At 41.8% G+C, this 19,508-nt stretch overlaps 1 long non-coding RNA gene across 1 annotated transcript in view; it reads right to left on the bottom strand.

Annotated features, from left to right (window-relative positions):
- Positions 1 to 286: 286 nt before the first annotated feature.
- LOC114906880 overlaps positions 287 to 19,508 on the bottom strand; it is an 82,655-nt gene continuing 63,433 nt past the window's right edge. Inside the window, exon 3 of the long non-coding RNA XR_003796551.1 lies at positions 287 to 441. This is a non-coding gene — a long non-coding RNA (uncharacterized LOC114906880). The remainder of the gene's footprint in view (positions 442 to 19,508) is intronic.

Raw genomic sequence — 19,508 nt, 5'->3', positions numbered from 1 at the left:
TATGATACCATGTTTCCAAAAGAGACTGGCATCTTGGACCAGTGTAACCATTCCAGACCATAAGATTAAGACCCAAATCACACTAATATCAGAGGAATTTTGAGAAGCAATACATCTTGCAACACTTAAGTAGAATTCAAAGATTCAAACCTTCAAAAGCATAAAATATTATCGCACAAGCAGAACATTTATCATCCTGGGAATGAGTGAGACCAAGTAAGTCAAAATAAGAACTCTGTTCCGCATGTATGTTTTTCAGAATAAATCAAATAGTAACCACTCTTTAGCACGGATTATTTTGTCACCTACATCATTCAATTTTGGGAAAACTGGGTTCTTGGTTTCTAATCAGTAAATGTAAAGAAATGTTACTATTTACCCGAGTCCAAGACCATCCAAGCAGCTGGACCACTGGATCTGCCATCTCTTCCTGTCACAGAACTGTGAAATAGAATAAAACAATTATGAACGTCCAGCCTGAAACCCTTCTATACTTCCCCATATGCTGTGCTTCTTCACTTCTGAAATGAATAGCAAGCAGCTCCAGGAAAGGGAGACATGAGGGATGAAGCCACATGCCATTCTCAAGAAATTGCCCTCTGGAGCTCACCTTTCTAGGGAGGAAATCAGCTTTTCTTTGGCTTTTTTCCTGGGGGGGTGGGGAGGGCCCACAGGTTCATTTTGTCTTTCACGAGCTACAAACACAGGGATGCTGACTTTATAAAGGCAGTGCCAGGGTTGTTTGTTTGCTTGTTTTTAGAATACAAATCAATTTTATCATAGAAAGGTAAAAGCCTGAATTTTCTAAGTCTACTGAGGCTAACAGTAACGGCAGCAACAAAATCTCTAACCAATTTATTTTAACTCCTTCACAAAAGTATTCAATGTTTAGTTTCTTTATTCCCCACCCCCAAAATTAGCGAAGTGAACTGTAAGAGTAAACACTACAAAGCACGCCACATCTTAAAAGGAGCATATCCAAACGTTACTTCTTAGCTTCATGATCTTTATGGCATGGGGCAGTGTGAGTGTAAATCCCTCGGAAGGTTTAGCCAGGCCACCTGACATCTCCAGCCAACCCACCATTTTCAAATTCAACAAGAGCAGTATCATGTTTCCCAAGTATAGAACACAATGTCCTGAAACCAGAGAACAGAAGAGCTGAGAGCATCACCCCATGAGTCTCCTCTGGTGAGTTATTAAGGAATAAAATACAGTTTGGAGGGAAATGGTGAGGATCTGGTGTTGAATTTCCTCAGGTGTTAGCTGTGTCTGGGGGCTCCGTGACCAAGCTTTCATTTATAGCAACAGTCTGTTCCATTGTTTTGGCCTCTTTCTTTTGTTTGTCAGCAAAAGTAGCACACATTTTAGACATTCTATCAGAATCTGGTTTTGCACGCTGCATTTGCTTTGGTTTCCCACAAGATAAAAATTCTTTTGACTGTCTCAAGGAATCTGTTAATGAGACCAGTTCTTTAAATAAGACAGAGACCTTCACCCTCATCTTAATGGCCAAAATAAGGAAACAAGGCACACAGGGCTCTTTTACAATTTTGTGATTCATGTTGTAGATATAAATTCTATGACTTAGTCTGGTATCCCTGTTTGGGCTTAAATAGAATAAACAGAATAAATAAGACAAACTAGCTCTTAAAGAATCAACCCAGCTTAGGCTACTCTTAATAGTCTCCTTATTACTACCAGTTAATTGAGTGGTCAACAAATATGTTCTGTTTCATAATTAAACCACATGACCACAACATACTGTCGATTGTTACCCTCTTCACTAAAGGATTAGATCTTTCCAAAGCTTTGGTATCAAGCAACCATGAAGAATTTCAAAATCAATTTTTCTTATCCACCAACTAGACAATGGGCTCTACACGGACTTCAGTAAAAACAAAAGTTAAAAACAAATTATGCTTAATTTTTATTTCTTAATATTTCCCCTTAATTTCATTCCTCTTTGTGTTGCCTTTAATCTTATAAAATTATTATTCACAGAAAGCAAAATCCCTCCTGGACTCTTTGCTTTTCTACTTTCTTAATTCAGGACTTAAAATATGCAAGGAACTTTATTATCAGGAAGGAAAATACAATTACACCTCTCAAGTGATGGGAGGGATAGTTGTTATGTGCTTGCCACAGGGAGATTTCATCACACCCAGAATTTGCATTCAATGTCTTTTTTAATAAAGCGAGCAGCATCCCTGTTTCTGGAAGAGCTATCAGCCTTAAGGAGAAGATGGACCATTGTTCTAGTGCACCCTGGTTACAGCAGCTGGTGACAAGATTAACAGTTAATATATTCTTTCTGTAGGAGCTACTTCTCCTTGCACTGCCCATCTTTTTGAGTGTTGTGGTAAAATACACATAATGTAAAATTTACCATTTTAACCATTTTAAAGTGAACAAGTCAGTGGCATTACTCACATTCGCAATGTTGTGCAACCATCAGCACCATCTAGTTCCAAAAGTTTCCCATCACCCCAAAAGAAAACCCTGTACCCGCTGTGCCTACAACATCTTAAACCAGGGATTGAATGCTTAGTTTGGGATCAGAATTTCTTTACCTCCTCCCTTCTTGTCTCCAGTAGATGATCATAGTTGAAGGCATGAGCTCTGAAATCTGACTGCCTGTATTTAAATTCTGCTCCTGGCACCATCTTTAACAAATACTCATTTACTCTGAGCTTCACTGTCCTCATCTATGAAATGCAAGCAATCATAAAACCTCTTACAAGGTTCTGAGGAATAAACTGGAGCATATACAACCCACTCAGTTCTGGGTCTGGCAAGCATTAAGAGCTCAATATATGCTTTATATATGTCTTAATTTAGCTTTCCATCACAACTTCTGTGGACTAGGCACCGTTCTAAATGCTGTGTAAATATGAGCTCCTTTAAAATTCTTAACAATCCCAAGAAGTAGTCACTATAACCAACTTCATTTTACAGATGAGGCAACTCAAGCACAGAGAGGTTAAGTAACTTGCCCAAGGTCACACAGCTCATAAGTGGAGAAGCCAGAATTCAGACCTCTATTGGCCATGCTCTTAACTACCATGCCATGCTGCCTCTATATACTTCCAGTTATCATACTCATCCCAAAAGGCATATGGTTGTTCCTTACCATTCTTTTTCTACTTCCTGAAGCAATTTGATGCTCTCAAAACTAGAGAACATCCATGTTCCTGCCTTCTTCATACAGCATCTTAAAGTGTTTCCATGTACTCCTGCCATTACTTTTTTCATTAACGGTGTGACTTTACAAGTAGTCATTAGCTTAGATATGCCATTTTGTTTTCTCTTTTGCCCCATCACATTATAGCATAATCCCCCAAGAAAAATTCTATTCCCTCAAATGTTTTTGATCTTCACACGTTAATTACCAGTCATCCTTTTGTACTTTCCATCTGTTTATGTAGGTACACTATGCCCCCTACCCCAAGTGGCAGGCTCTGTGTGGCTTGTTAGCTCACATTACAGCAAGAATGTGCATTTAATTCTGGGTACGACTGAAAGGTTAGGACGCAGAAGAAGGGCTGGAGCTCTGCCAGGTACACTGTAGTCATGGTTCTTCAGCTCACCCTGAGGCCAGGGGTGTAGTGCAGGAAACAGCCCCAGGAACAGGGTGGAGGAGAGAGAGATTATGGGAAACCCGGCACATCAGCTTCAAAAGTCCCAATTTCACATAAAAAGAGAGAGGAACCAACATCAGCTAAGCACATGTGCACGCGAGTGTGTGGATGAGAAGCCAGTCTAACAAATTCCACTTCCAGGTACTATAAATTGTTAGCAGAGATCTGCACATTTAGACAAAGCAGGCCCACTGGAAATCCAGGGCAAGGTGCTTCATCACATTAAAAAAGAAAAAAAAAAAATACAGGTTCTGATAAATTTTCCTTGAGGCACAATTGTTTTCCTTTGTACCTCCAAAAGGCTTCATATTACTTCAAGGTGTATCAAATTCAATTTCTTTCTTTTTTCTCTTTTTCTTTAATTACAAAAGTAATATATGCTTTTTGTAAAAAGTTGAAATAATACAGAAGTACATAGAGTAAAATAAAGTTTCCCTCTTACCATCACCACCTTCCAACCCTAGTCCCCAGAGGAAACCACTGCCAATGCTTTAGAAGAAAGCCTTCAGAGTCCTTTCCTATTTTTTTGCACACATGCAAGTATTTTTGCACATATGCAAGTGTATATGGATATGCAAATGCATGGACATACATACTCAAATACACAAAAATCTTTTATTTTTAGTAACAACAGGAAAAAAGAATAAAACAACAAGATTGCAGCAGAAATTGAAGCCATATTGAGTCTCCTATTAAGAGCTGCTGACACCTAGAAAATACCATTGAATTGAAAGGAATTACACAGAAAGGATTAAAATGAAAAGACCTTTTAGCTGAGAACACAAAACATCACTTAATAAATGATGTTATGTATGTCTAACTCCATACTGAGGTCAATTTACTTTGGTTAAATAACCACTCCTCCACATCAGAATTAGGTCAATAGAACCACCAGCTTTGCAGATTTATGTTAGGTGATTCCAGGAATAGAAAAATTTTATTGCATGTATGCGTTGCTATTCACACTCTTGCTTATTTGATTTGACACTCTCCCCATTAGCTTTGCTCATGCATTGCCCCCTTGCTTAAAATATCCTTCTCCCACCCCTATATCTTTCCTCTTTCTACCTAAACTTATTCCTGCTTCAAGCAATAGATCATTTCCTACCACCCCTGGAAAGACCTTTTCGTCACTTTGACCCAAGGAGATCTCTGCCTTCTGAGCCTTACCTGGTGGAGTCTGCTACTTCGTGATCAACCAACCATGCTATGGGCTAGTCTGACTTTGTCCATAACTAGACTGTAATTCCGAGTAAGGGTATCTCAGGCACTTGCAGGTTACCTGGCATGATACGCCTAGTATGCATTAAGAGAATGTTGGATGAGAAATTTATTTCAATTACTATGGACTATGGCCAGATATTGATCAGTGTTCATGGTTTAAACTTCAAGTTAGGAATCAAAGACAATTTCCCCAAAGCTTATAAGTCCTGAATTCTAGGATAAAGAAAGTTAGCATGTTAACCAGGGTTTCTTAGCTCGGGACCCCTCAGTGTATTCCAGAGGGTCATTAAGCCCTCTGAAATTATGAGCAACATTGGGTGTGTGTTTCCATGTGCATAGGGGCTGGGGGTAGGGGAGGAAGTCCATGGTTTTCGTCAGATGTGCCAAAGAGCCTGTGCCTTGAAAGGGTGAAGAAACATTATTTAGGTCACACAGCAGACACAAAAAGAAGTGTTTGGGTAGGGGGTGGCATTTGTGTAGCATTGTGGGGCTTGGATAACACAAGAGGTGCTGCCTCTTCCCACAGATGAAAGAGCTTCTAAGGAGCATTTGTTCCCACTCCTCCATTTCAACCAGCTGTTCAAATGCTTGACATTAATAAACGCTTTTGATATTTTTCAGTGAGTTGAAAAATACCCAGTCATGACCATAAACTCCCTTTATGGCAGGAGATTGCAGCAGGGAGGGTTGTAATGAGAAAAGTGCCTCAGGCCAGAGAGGTCTTACATAAAAATGAGACCTGCACCTTAATGATCTCAGACCTCGGTACACCATTCCACATTCAGCTAAACACACGCCCATAACACTGCAAAGTCCTCTTTCTGTCGGTATGTGCTTATGCATAACTGATAAGAATGATCTCTATAATAAAACATAGCTCTGAGAACCCATGTATAACCCTTCAGCTCCTTAGAGGATATTCGTAAGAATGATTCTAGAGCACAATACCCAAGCCAAAGAGAAGTCTGGTGAGTGGAGCTCATTATTTCTGAAACTTGTCATGTCCCACAGGAGAAAAAAAAAAAACGTCATTTGCCCTGACTTAAATTAGAACTGGTTTCCCACTGAGTAGTGTGTTGAATCTTTGGCAGCCTTAGACAATTACACATCCATATTGGGATGAGAATGAACCCAGCAGTATTTAGACACATCTCAATTTCAAATGATGGAAGCAATGACCCCTTTATAAGACTGGAAGCAAAGTCTATAGTTCCTGGGAATCAGGATATCTGGGTTTTAGTCCTGAGCCTGCCATTAATAGGTGTGTGACCTTGGACAAATGAGTTAGTCAGATTTTCCTCATTTGTAAAATGAGGGGGATGGATTCCGTCTCTTCTCAGCTCCCTTCCAGCTCTAGTTCTAAAGCTTATGTATCATTCTGAAGGCAATGAATGGATTGAGAGATTCTTGATTGGATGAGAAAAAGAGGAAAAAGATTTATCTTGCTTTACAACATGAATTCTTGAAAACTCATGCTAGATTATGGGTCTGCAAAATGGGTCCCATTGTTCTATTAGATATATAAAGAGGCTGTCTTAGATAGTTTACTACTTAACATTCAAACTTCAGGTTTTCTGATCCCAGCCTCTCTCTGGAGATAAATGCTATCTAAGCAAACACCTAAGTACAGTGGAGTCAATATCTAAAAGATGTCTTCTATTTGCTCATTTCGGATGGCCTTATATCAAGGTTTCTGAAGTCTGGTTTACCCAGGACCAAAGCTCTCTTTAAAGAGCTTCTCTTTTCGTTGAACAACTCTTATTGCTCACTCAAAGTAAACTATGGTGCAGTCAGAGGTACTCTTACTTTGACTCAAGATTAACAAACAAACAAACAAGCAAACCAAAACACTAATGGGTGACTTTCCATCCCTATCAATCACGCACACCCACAATAACCCTTTTCTTTATTGTTAAAATTGTAAATTTTTTGTTAGGTATATTTTGCCACTATTAAAAAGAAAACCTTGGATTGGAAGAAGGGAAAGAGTGTGAACCAGCACAGCAATAAGAAAGAATTTGGGGCAGGGGCTAAGGTAAGAGAAGGCGATGTTGTGGATTAGGGTGGGACTAGTTAAAATAAATCACCTTAACATTCTTAAGTCTTTCACTCCTTGGACATGGGATGTCTTTCCATTTATTCATATCTTTTCAAATTTCTTTCAGCTATATTTTGTAGTTGTCAGCCCAATTCAATCCTGGCAGAGTAGCTAGAGGGAGCTTTTAAACTTGTCAATGAAATCATATAACTTCTCTGCCTAAAGCACTGCAGTGGCTTAGCAACACAGGACCATGGGGGTGTTGTAAATGCACCAACACCCATGAGGCCCTGTTCAACCCAGACCCTGCACCTACTTCTCCAACAGTATCCCAGTGAAAACTATCCCTCATTCCCCACTCTCCAGCCAGCACGCTTTGCTTTGTTTCTAGAAACTGTCAAACTTTTTTCCACCTCGGGGTTTTTATATATGTGATTTCTGCTGCCTGGAACACTGCTCCCCTTGTGGCTTTCTCTCATCTTTCAGGTGTAATATAAATATAACCTTCTCATCCTAAGAGGCCACCCCGAATGGTCCTTGGCATTTAGGTCCACCCATCCTATCATGATCGCTGCTCCCCCGTTATGACCTTCAGAGCACTTAGTTCACTGCGCAGCTATGTCTTTGACTGCTCTTTTCTCTGGTGATTCTCCAGCTCCCCCAAGGTCAGAGTCCTGGCTGTCGTATTTAGCCTGTATCTCCATGCCTGGCACATTGTTGACCTGCAGTGAATAATCATTGAATGAAAGCAAACAGTGTTGTCTATCACACACAGGCAAAGAAGTCTTGTCAAGAAGGTCAGCACGAAACAAGAATACCCTACAGTAGGTGGCTGATGGGTTCAGACATACCAAACTCAGCTGAACCATACCCACTTTGGGCCTACAAATTCAGTGATCTGGCGAACAGATCTTGCCGAAAGAAGGAACACTTTGAATGGTACATCATTAAAACTATTTTTTTTAAAGATTCCTCGGTCCAATGTGATAGCTCATTTTACAGCTTTGCAACACTGTACTTAATAATAGTGAAGAACAAAGAGTTATCCCATGCACAGAGTGTTCAAGACAAAATACTTCCAGAGGCTCTGGTAACGCTTCCACTGACATTCATAGCTGGTGATAATGTATTGGGTTGGCCAAAAAGTTCGTTGGGGTTTTTCCGTAAGATCTTAAAGTCAACCCAATATATCATACCAGTTCCATTCAAGACAATTTACCAACACCGCTGCCATCAGAACACCCACTGAGAGTGACATTAATCACAGCTGCAGTGGGGCTGCGAAGTAAGTCACCAGTGTGTCTGCTTCATGGAGAACGGGGAATGAAAGTGGCTCCCAGGTAGGAGCTGTTCCATGCTGAAGCATTTGTACAGCTAAAGCAGGAAGTTATCAGTAGAATCCCTAGAATGTTCTCTAAGAAACTGCTTCCAAACTAGAAGCACCATCAGGAAACAGAACAGCCTGGGGGTCCGCAGCACTGACTTGGGAATCAAAGCTTGTTTTAAGCCTTGCTCTGCTAACCATGAGGACAGGGTGACCTTGGGTAAATCACTTCTCTGAACCACACTTTGCTTACCTGTGAAATGAGGCCCAAAGATCAGCTACAATACACACTGAGTAAGAACATGGGTTCTGCAAACAAACTGCTTAGGTTTGACTTTGCCTCTTACTAGCCACATGCTGAGGGCAAGTTAGACAAGCCTCTCTCTCCCTGGGCCTCAATTTCCTCATTGATAGAGCAGGGACAATAACAGTGCACCGCCATGAGTATTAAAAGGTGATACAATCCTTAAAAGCATGCAACTCAGTACGTAGGACATCGGAAAGACCCACGAAATGGCAGCGACTGCCGTGATTCTTCTCTTCCAGGCCATTCTACAAGCTTAGAGATATCCCTTGACACACAGACTAAAAGTAGTTCTCATATCTACCTAGCAAGGAAGAATTTGGTAGTAATGCCAAAGGGTGAAATGAAGTGAAATGTTCTATATACTCTGAAGACCTCTGAGACAAAAGCATTCAGAATCCCTTTTACCAACAGAGTTACTTAAGCAACATCTTGTATCTTGTGCCATAAAAAAGGTGAGTAGGGGGCTTCCCTGGTGGCGCAGTGGTTGAGAGTCCTCCTGCCGATGCAGGGGACGCGGGTTCGTGCCCCGGTCCGGGAGGATCCCGCATGCCGCGGAGCGGCTGGGCCCGTGAGCCATGGCCGCTGAGCCTGCGCGTCCGGAGCCTGTGCTCCGCAAGGGGAGGGGACAAAAAAGGGGGGGGCCGGCAAACCCCAAAAAAAAAAAAAAAAAAAAAAAAAAAGGTGAGTAGGGATGAGCAGGGGAAATGCAGTCCTATTTAACTGGGAGCTGGGGAGGAAGAGTGGCAAGACAGTCATAGATGAATAACAACTTCTATCAGTCACACATAAGATATTTTTTTTTTACATCTTTATTGGAGAATAATTGCTTTACAATGGTGTGTTAGTTTCTGCTGTATAACAAAGTGAATCAGTTATACATATACATATGTTCCCATATCTCTTCCCTCTTGCGTCTCCCTCCCTCCCACCCTCCCTATCCCACCCCTCTAGGTGGACACAAAGCACCGAGCTGATCTCCCTGTGCTATGCGGCTGCTTCCCACTAGCTATCTACCTTACGTTTGGTAGTGTATATATGTCCATGCCACTCTCTCACTTTGTCCCAGCTTACCCTTCCCCCTCCCCATATCCTCAAGTCCATTCTCTAGCAGGTCTGTGTCTTTATTCCCGTCTTACCCCTAGGTTCTTCATGACATTATTTTTTCTTAGATTCCATATATATGTGTTAGCATACGGTATTTGTCTTTCTCTTTCTAACTTACTTCACTCTGTATGACAGACTCTAGGTCTATCCACCTCATTACAAATAGCTCAATTTCGTTTCTTTTTATGGCTGAGTAATATTCCATTGTATATGTGTGCCACATCTTCTTTATCCATTCATCCGATGATGGACTCTTAGGTTGCTTCCATCTCCGGGCTATTGAAAATAGAGCTGCAGTGAACATTTTGGTACATGACTCTTTTTGAATTATGGTTTTCTCAGGGTATATGCCCAGTAGTGAGATTGCTGGGTCATATGGTGTGGAGAAAAGGGAACACTCTTGCACTGCTGGTGGGAATGTGAATTGGTACAGCCACTATGGAGAACAGTATGGAGGTTCCTTAAAAAACCACACATAAGATTTTGATTCAATTCCAGGAGTTCACGCACTTCAAATGGCCTCTGCCTTTGGGTACTAGAGTGCTGTTTAAATCAGATTGCCTGGGGGTCCTGACCTACCAATGTCCACTCCTCCGGGGGGCCTCCTTGGCATACTGCCGCTCCCATGGGACAACGGTAGAATCCCTACAAGCCATACACATCTCCAGTCTTTCTCTGGAGGTTCTTCCCAAGTTAATCTTCCACTTTTTTTATTTATTTATTTTTATTTTGCGGTACGTGGGCCTCTCACTGTTGTGGCCTCTCCCGTTGCGGAGCACAGGCTCCGGACGCGCAGGCTCAGCGGCCATGGCTCACGGGCCCAGCCGCTCCGCGGCATGTGGGATCTTCCCGGACCGGGGCACGAACCCGTGTCCCCTGCATCGGCAGGCGGACTCTCAACCACTGCGCCACCAGGGAAGCCCTAATCTTCCACTCTTAATGATGCCGCCAGATCTGGAGCCTTGCTCTCCATGCTCATGACAACCAGCTTGCCCATGACCAAGCAGAGACAGTTTATTCCTTTGACACAAAGTCACTGAGAGGCTGTTCTATGCAGGGCCCTGTGCTGGGGGCGGGGGCTCAAGCCGTGATTGACAGGTGTGGCAGCTGTCCTCAATGAGTTCACAGTCAAGAAGGTGAAACTCCTGTGTAGTGTGGGGGTATGGGGGTGGCATGAGATGCTATGGAAGCAGACATGCGCCTGAACCAGGGGTGAGGGCTCAGAGAGGCTTTCCAGGGAAGTAATACCAAACTGGGAGCTAAAGAGGAACAGGAGATAACCAGCAACGGAATGTGAAGGGTAGCAAAGGAGGGGAGAAGACTACTCCAGGGAAAGGAAAGAGAACGCTGGACATCCAGTGTCAACAGGGGATGTGATGCCTTCAGGGTCTTCAAAATCGGAGTGGAGTGAAACTCTAGGGTACAGGATGCGAAGCGGTCTGAAAGGACCTCCTGGTAGAGGACCTTGAAGGTGATGTTAGAGGGTTTTGACTCAATCCCATAGAAAGCAGAGACTGGAGAAATGTTAAGCTGAGAAGTCACACAGTTCACACATTCCACCACCTCTGAGGGCCAACCACATTCTGGTGGCAGGATCATGTCAGCAGTATCCATTAGACACCTACCTCTCAGTGCCTGCTTCTCAAGCATATGCCCAGTGCTAGGATTCTCTGGTGAATAAGGCCCTGCCTCTGCCCTCATGAGGCTCCATCCCTGCTGAACTGAGATGTCTTTGCCAAAGTATCAAGATGACAGAAATGGGTGGGGGCCTTTAAGAACCAGAACTGAGTGCAGTCATGGCTCATTCCCAGGGGCACACAGTGGGATAAGAATAGAAAATCTGGGAGGGGAGGCCTCCCATAGGACCTTGGCCTCCATGAAAGCGACTCTGGGCTGGCAGAGGAAGAAGGTACCTGAAGGGACACTCGCTGGGTGTCCCTCGAGGTAGGGAGCAATAATGAAAAGTGGGCACAAAAAATGCACGATTCTTAAATAAAAAAGGCCAGCTCACACCAAGTGCCCTGCAGCATTATTACAGAACATTTAGAGTTTTTACAAAACACTCTTAAAAGATAATTAACCTAATTTGGCATGTTACAAAGTCATTTTGAATCTCCACGTGGTGAATGAAATAATATAGTCAGCAGCATGTGTGTGTTAGTGATAACTCAGCTTATCAAGGGCCAGAGGAGCCCAGTCTGGAGGTGCATGCCTCTCTCTGAACCCGGGGGCTGCCTATTATCTCCTACCAGCCTTGCTACCTGCAAGGTTTGTGTGCAATGTGGCCTGGCTTTAAAAAAATAATACCAATTTGTCTGTAGGGGCTAAACCCCTGGACCCGTAAATCTGAGGATTTATACTGAATACAAGCAGGTTTAAAGGGGGAGGGCACAGTCCCATCCTAACCATACTGTCATTAAGATATAACTAAATCAAAGTTATTTTAGCTCCTTTAAGGTTTATAAAAAAGGGGGGAGGGGTCATTTAGTCTTTTCATTGCTATTTCATGTGTTTCAAAACTAATCCAATATTAAGAAACAAGCCATTGGGGGCCATCTAGATGCATAAATTGTAATTACAGGATTCCCTTAATTAATTTTGACAGAGGGTTTCACAACAAAGATCCCAAGCCAGTCTTATTTTTCCCAGAAAAGCACTGTGTATGGAATCTTTATTTGCAGAGCCTTCTGCTGACGATGGAGGTTTTAAAAGGCATCCTCTTTAACTCCCTTGATTACTAAAACAACAGGAACAAATAAGCACCTTCCCAGTTACATCAGGAAGTGGCACTCAAACCGTCCCAGCTGGTGTGAACGTGGCCCCAGAGGTCACCACTGTTCATGAGCTTTACTTGCGATAAGATCTGGAGGCAAAAATGGAAGCTAAATATAGAGCCACCGGCTGGATTAATGGGAAAAGTAACGTATTCCAAAGAAAGTAATAAACCCGAGCCCCAGAGAGACACTGAGTCTGTTGCCCCACCATATTCAGACTCTCTGAGCTCCTCCTGAGTGGAGCCCCTACTATCTTCATGGCTGCACTTCCCATGCCCAGCATGGGGCTGGCGTGTCGTGAGCCCCCACTAAGTGTTGCTGCACTTACATATTGTTCTCAGTCTCCAGTATCTCAGCCAGGTAATATTCTCCCATCCTCTGTCATTCGGTCTCAAGAGGTAAGAAATCTTTATTCATTCTCTCACAATCACTCTCGCTAAACACACAAACAAACCCACTTGCTCTACAAAAGCTTTTTACATCCTTACACCAACAGCTTTGAATTTTTACAGTCGGGGCTGGTTAATTCCATTACCGTTTCCACTCACTCACGCACTCAGGTGTTTGGTGACCTTGTACTGTGATAGAGCCAAATGGTCCCTGCCCTTCAAAGGCTGACAATTCTGACAGTCACACCAAAGCAGGGCCACTTGCAGGGGAACTAGGAAAGCAATTCCTGTTTGTAAGTACGTCTTTTCATTCCTAGACCTTGCATTGTCCACTTTCTGCAATTCAAATATTCCCCTTGAATGTCTTATTCTTCATTCTTTGCACAAGCAGAGGTGATGTACCATGACCTCTTCTGTTCGCTTATAAACCTCACTTGTAATGTCCCCCACTGGGCACCTCATCTCTAAGTTTGGGCTCCAGAGTTTCCAAACTCCAGTACATATGCAAGTTACATGAGGATCTTCCTGAACTCAGTGGGACTGGGGCAGGGCCTGAGATTCTGCATTTCTAGCAAGCTCCCAGCTGTCACCATGCATCTGGTCTGCCGCCCACACTTGGAGTAGTAAGGGGCTGATTCACACTGAGAGGGCACTAAACTTCCTAGTGATTGCTCAAGTAAACATAACATCTTGTTTCCTTTTCTCCCCCTGTGGGTTTCTTGTATCCTCATTTGCAGTCTCTCCTCCATAACACACTCTGATTTTGCTGGTGTTCCCCAGTCCCCATAAAAACCGACACCGCAACCCAAATTAGTTCCGCATGAGAACACAGCCATAAAAGTAGACTCACTTCACTCTTTCCCCATTCCTCATTTCAATCATTGAAGACACACAAATTAAAAAGAGAGAGAGAGAGAAAGAAACAATAAAGTACCTACTGTCCTCTGTTCCCCTGTTTATCTAAAGGTGTTGATTACATAGAGGTAATTTTTTTCTTGTAAAGTAATTTATTTTAAATGAAAGAAGGTCAAGCAGCTATTTCATTTATCACTATTACAAAGGAGTCTAACCCAGTGATGGAGAAAGGGAAGGAGAAATTAATTACAAGTCAGAAGCTGCAGTAACACTCCCGGTAATTGTGACAAAAATTTTAACTTAACATTTCTGTCACTGAGAGAAGTTTGATTAATTTTACAATTGGAGATGCTATTGCCCAAATATTAGGGGGATTGGAGGACACAGCAGTTTTCAGCTTGAGATGTAGATGGCTTGTTTAAGACTCAGAAAGTATCTTCGAGGCACCTTCACACCTTATTAACAACTCAGTCAGTGCCATGCTGGAAAGAATTAGCCAAGAAACCATGGAGTAACTGGCAAACAGTGTGAAAAGAAATACAAGCAATGAGCTTCTCTGTAGCTGTAACAAAGCAGACCTTGTTTTGTGCTACAAAGTATCCTGGGATGAGGCTGGTGCCACTGAAATCTGCCCTTCAGGAAATAAAACAAAACAGCCTGTAGCAGATACACTTTTCCATTGGCATTTCCTTAAAGATGTTACACTGGGGTGGGATGAAGGAGGACCCCAGGCCTAAACAATAGAAATTAAGAGAAAGGAAAATGTATATTAACAACATGTTGAAAACTAGCTGAAAATGTTCTTGCAGTGATGAATTCATCAATGATCTGTGTGGTATACTGACCTCAAACTAATACAACATTTTTTTTTTTTTTTTTTTTTTTTTTTTGCGGTATGCGGGCTTCTCACTGCTGTGGCCGCTCCTGTTGCGAAGCGCAGGCTCCGAACGCGCAGGCTCAGAGGCCATGGCTCACGAGCATAGCCGCTCCGCGGCATGTGGGATCTTCCCGGACTGGGGCACGAACCCGTGTCCCCTGCATCGGCAGGCGGACTCTCAACCACTGCGCCACCAGGGAAGCCCCAATACAACATTTGACCCTTAGTTTAGGGCTTATTATGTTCCAGGGACATAAATTCTAAAGCTTTATCTGTACTAATTCCTTCAATCCCCAAAATGACCCTTTAAAGTAGATTCTATAATCATCCTCATCTTATGGACACCCTTATTCTGTGGCGCAAGGAGATTAAGAAACTTATCCTAGATCGCACGCCTAGAAAGTGAGGAACAGATATTCATTTCCACGCAACCTGGCTCCAGAACCTACAGTCTTAACCAGGGGTCAGCACACCGTGTCCCGCAGGCCAAACTCAGCTTGCCACCTATGTTTGAAGTTCTACCGGAACACAGCCGCACTCATTCATTTACATCCTGTCCGTGACTGCTTTTCGCTACGACGACAGAGTTGGGTAGCTGCAGCAGAGGCCGGCGGCTCATAAATCCAAAAATGGGTACTCTCTGCCTCCTGTAGAAAAGGGCACCAACTCTTGCTCTTGCCCATGACGCTATACTGCCTCTTAGAAGATGTCGACATGAACTCAAAGCATCTAGAAAAGCCCAAACAGTGACAGACACCCTGGGTCACTTAAAAAGAGCAAGTGACAGGGAAATGTGAAACTGATGGGATGGAAAACTTACTTGCAAAACATATATGCTAACTTCATTTATCAAAGGCCCCAACAATGGCACACAGTAGTACATTAGATTTTCATATAACACCTGTCATTCAACTTGTGGAGGAAAGCAAGAGAGAGACATACAGTTTCCACCTCTCGATGCCTGTGGTCAGGGAGATGATAGTTTCTAACATGGATCACTGAGCTGTTGTCAGGGAAGCAAACCTTGGGAGAAATACTATTCCTTTCTTTCCACGGAGATCAAATGGAACTGCACAGCAAATCTGAGATTACTACTCACGTTGATGTTTTTCAGGTCTCTAGAGAGAGTTTGAGAACGTGTTGGTACTTTCCAAATCCCACAGGATGAAAAAAAAGAAATACAGGCAAAAAAAGTACTATAACTTCCCCTAAAGTTTGAGCTTTTTAACTGCACAGATTGAGAGACAATTATTATACAATTAGAGAGGATGGGAGGGGTAAAATAAAATGGTAAGAGCAATGATTATTAATAATTACTGGTGTCTGGTGTTAGCAGGTATTAACTAGCACTCAGTAGAGATTTGTGGTCTAAGGGAGCCTTTTATTATATACGGCAGTGAAGGAGGGAAATCTGAAAGTTAGCTGAAAAGGTCAGTTTAAACACCCAAGGAACTTTTACAACAATAGTTCATCTATGTAATCAAAGGGGAAAACTCACATATTAAAAATCAGACTGAAAAGTAGAAATTGAGATAATTTCCAAATTAAAAAGAAAAATCCAGGAAATGCAAAATGCTAGATATTAAGATGTATTTAAAATTTATAGTAACTAAAACAGTTGCCTTACCCCAAAAGTAGACAGGTGGAAAAAAATAGAAGCTAATTAAATCTTAAAATATGTACATAGTCAATATAGGTAAAAGGAGGCATTTAAATCAGTGGAGGAGATATTTCATAAATGGTGGCTAGATTCCTCCCTCCCACAAAAGAAAAGTTAAATATATACTCCCCTTATACATCACAATTAATTCCAGGTGACTTAAACAAGTTAAAAAAATTGAATCCTATAGTAACTAAAGGGGAATGTAGTTTATACTTCCCTCTAATTTACTCACTTTCAGTGTGAGGTAATCAGAAAGCAAAAGAAGAGACCATGAAAAAGATTTTAGAAATATTTGGCCACATGAAAATTAAATTAAAACTTTATCATTAAAATATAAAAGTCAGTCAAAAGCCTTTGAACTATCTGTTAAGTAAGAGTAAGATAATAAAAAGATACCTTAATTACAGTGGACTATACATAAAATGACACTAATAAACATAAAGTAGAAAAAATATTAAAGGCAAACACACAAAAATCCAGCCAACCTAATAGGAAAATACTTGAAAATGCATAGTTATCAAAACAGTGAAAAATTTTATAAAAATTAGATAACAATTTTGATCTATCAAATTAACCAAGATTATAAACCACCACTCCACCTGCAGTGTGCTGGTGAATTTAATCCAAGGGTCCTCCTGGATGAGTGGTGGATGATGTAAGCCCCTAAAAATTTTCAAATAAATGGGCAAAATTCCACTTTGAAGATTTTATCCTGAGGGAAAAAATATCACAGATGTTCAAAGAAGGCTGAATGCAAGTATAGTTCTGATAGAATAGTAGACAAAGTTAAAAAGGGAAAAAAAACCCCGCCAAATATCTAATAATAGACTCTGGTTAAATAGGGTTTGGCACATGAATCCTATGGAATAACTTTTGGTTCTAATCTCATCTTGTAAAAGAAGATTCAAAGACGAGGCAATATTCCAAATACAATGTTGAGTGAAAAGTAATAACAGTACCATGTGTGCAATATGACCTGTGATCCAGAAAAAAAGAAATATATGTAATTTATTTACTTATTTATTTTTATTTATTTATTTCATATTTTCTGCTTATTTATATATATTTTAATATATATTTCACATATATAATATTTACAACAGAAAGATGAACAAAGGAATGTTGTTTTTCTTCTTTGTGCTTTCCTATATTTTCTAACTTCTTTCAGAAACCCTGAAATAATTCTGTAATCAATATTAATAAATGTTATTAAATGTTAACTTCAAAATATAATATGGAAACAGGCAAAGCTGACCACTCTCCCAGGGACTTGGTATGGGGGCAGGAGGGTTCTGGATGGCTGGAGAGAGAATCAGCTCAGCTGTAAGGACAGTGAGTTACTTGCGTCATAGGTTAACTCCATCATAGTGAGGACCACGGCCTGACTTTCCTGTAACACACTATTGCCTGGAAGAGGCAGGAAGGTAGCGAGATGCCAGCCTGATCAAATCCAGGGCTTAAGAGGGCCTGATTCAGACACAGGCCACCCCAAGAAGGGAACCATCCCCTGACATTTTCAGTGCATGGGCAGTGGCTGCCCCAAATGACCTCCTTGGAGCTACCAGCTCATCTGCTCCAGACCCCAGGATCACAGTGCCACATGTGAATCCCTGTCTGTGACTGGAAGAAAGCAAACTGACATTGCAAGACAGAAAGCATTTCATAGCGAGCACATACAGTGATTTTTCCTTCAAAAACCATCAAAGGTAAAGACTCCATTAGAAGTGGTGTCACCGAATCTGATTCTCTCTCCCTTTTCTAAAAGCAGCAAGAAATGTTAAAAGGCAACGTGATAGAAAGCTTTTAGTTTGGATCCGTACACACTTCATTCTTCTGAGAGGAAGTGAGTTCCACCTTTGAAGGTGTGGGCTTCATGCAGAGAAGAGCTCAATTGATTCTCCGCCACTACTCCACTTAGTCAAACCGTCTCTGTCTGCTTTGACAGGAAAGAAGAAGAATACCAGGGTATTACCTAACAGGTGATTTGGGCTCATGTGCAGAATAACAGTAAAAGAGTCCACCCCCAAACAATGCTGATACCTAGCACAATGCCTGAAATATAGCAGAAACTCCATAGATTTGAATAAATAATTCCATGACATCCACACTTTCTGGCAGGCAACTGGGATTTTGCCCTATCTTAAATTCCCTTTCTATATACTTAACTGGCCAACATGTGGGTATCTGGAATTTTACTCATTTTGAACATTCTGGAATCATTCTGTGATGTTTGGCTTTCTAGGCAAGAAACACTACTCATCAAGCAAAACCTTCAAAAGTCAGTGAGTTAGGTTCTCTGCTAGATTCTGCATATTCACTGGAAGGGCATGTCATTGTCATGGTGCCCATCCCAACTAACTGAACCAATCAGGAGACAGAGCTAGAGAGCAGGCATGTCTTATTGGCTGATGGGGGATTAAGTTCCAGGTTTCGTTCCTCCTAGGTCAGGGCTCCATCAGATCAACCTTTCATTCAGCTAGTCCTGAATAAGCAGAGCAAGGGGAGAAGAATGTAACTCCTACTTGCATGGAAGGAACCGTTACATTGTGACTTTTTTCGTTTTATGTTGAGTTAGTTCCCCCCTCCTAGGTCATGGCCACATATGCCCAAGTAATTTGTTTAATTAATTAATGTAAATCATCTAAGTGGGGAAAATGGATTAGCTGGTATGGTGCTTTTGAACTGTATGGTTGTGAGTTAGAGCAGAAGCACCTGTCTATGTTTTCAGAATATACATTTCTGGGCCCCCCTCCCCACCCCAATGATTCTGATTTAGTCAGACTGTGATGGGCCCCATGAATCTGTATTTTTAACTAGCTCCCCCAAATGATTAAGGGAGACAGTCTGAGAAACATTTTACCTAGACCATGAGTTCCAGGGAGGCTGGCAACATCTAATTTATCCACAACATTTAGCCCAATGTTTATCATGGAGAGGTTGCCCCATAAACACTTGTAGAATGGAATTCATGTTTACTAGGGATGTTATATGTCTCTTTAAAAGACACAAACACAATCTACTCATTGGGAAGAAATGTAAGGTAAGCATTTGAAATCAACTTCCTATTGGTTTGTAACAACAATAAAATGACCTGCTTTTCTGATTTCTCTCTACTGTGATTCTGCCACCTACCATTCTCACATGCTCAGGAAAAGGTAGAAAAGACAAGGAGACTGAGGTCCCGAGAGTCATCAGCTTCCTCAAATCACACAGCCAAGATGTGTCAGAATCTACACCCTGCGCTTTTCACACTTCATCTTGGGAAGGTCATAGCAGGGACACTGGTCCAAGGAATAATCACAACCATGGGGT

Source organism: Monodon monoceros, unplaced genomic scaffold (genome assembly GCF_005190385.1).
Source record: "Monodon monoceros isolate NGI ecotype Baffin Bay Population unplaced genomic scaffold, NGI_Narwhal_1 Super_Scaffold_3, whole genome shotgun sequence".
In the NCBI taxonomy this organism is placed as follows: Eukaryota; Metazoa; Chordata; class Mammalia; order Artiodactyla; family Monodontidae; genus Monodon; species Monodon monoceros.
This window is presented reverse-complemented; position numbering and strand designations above follow the sequence as displayed.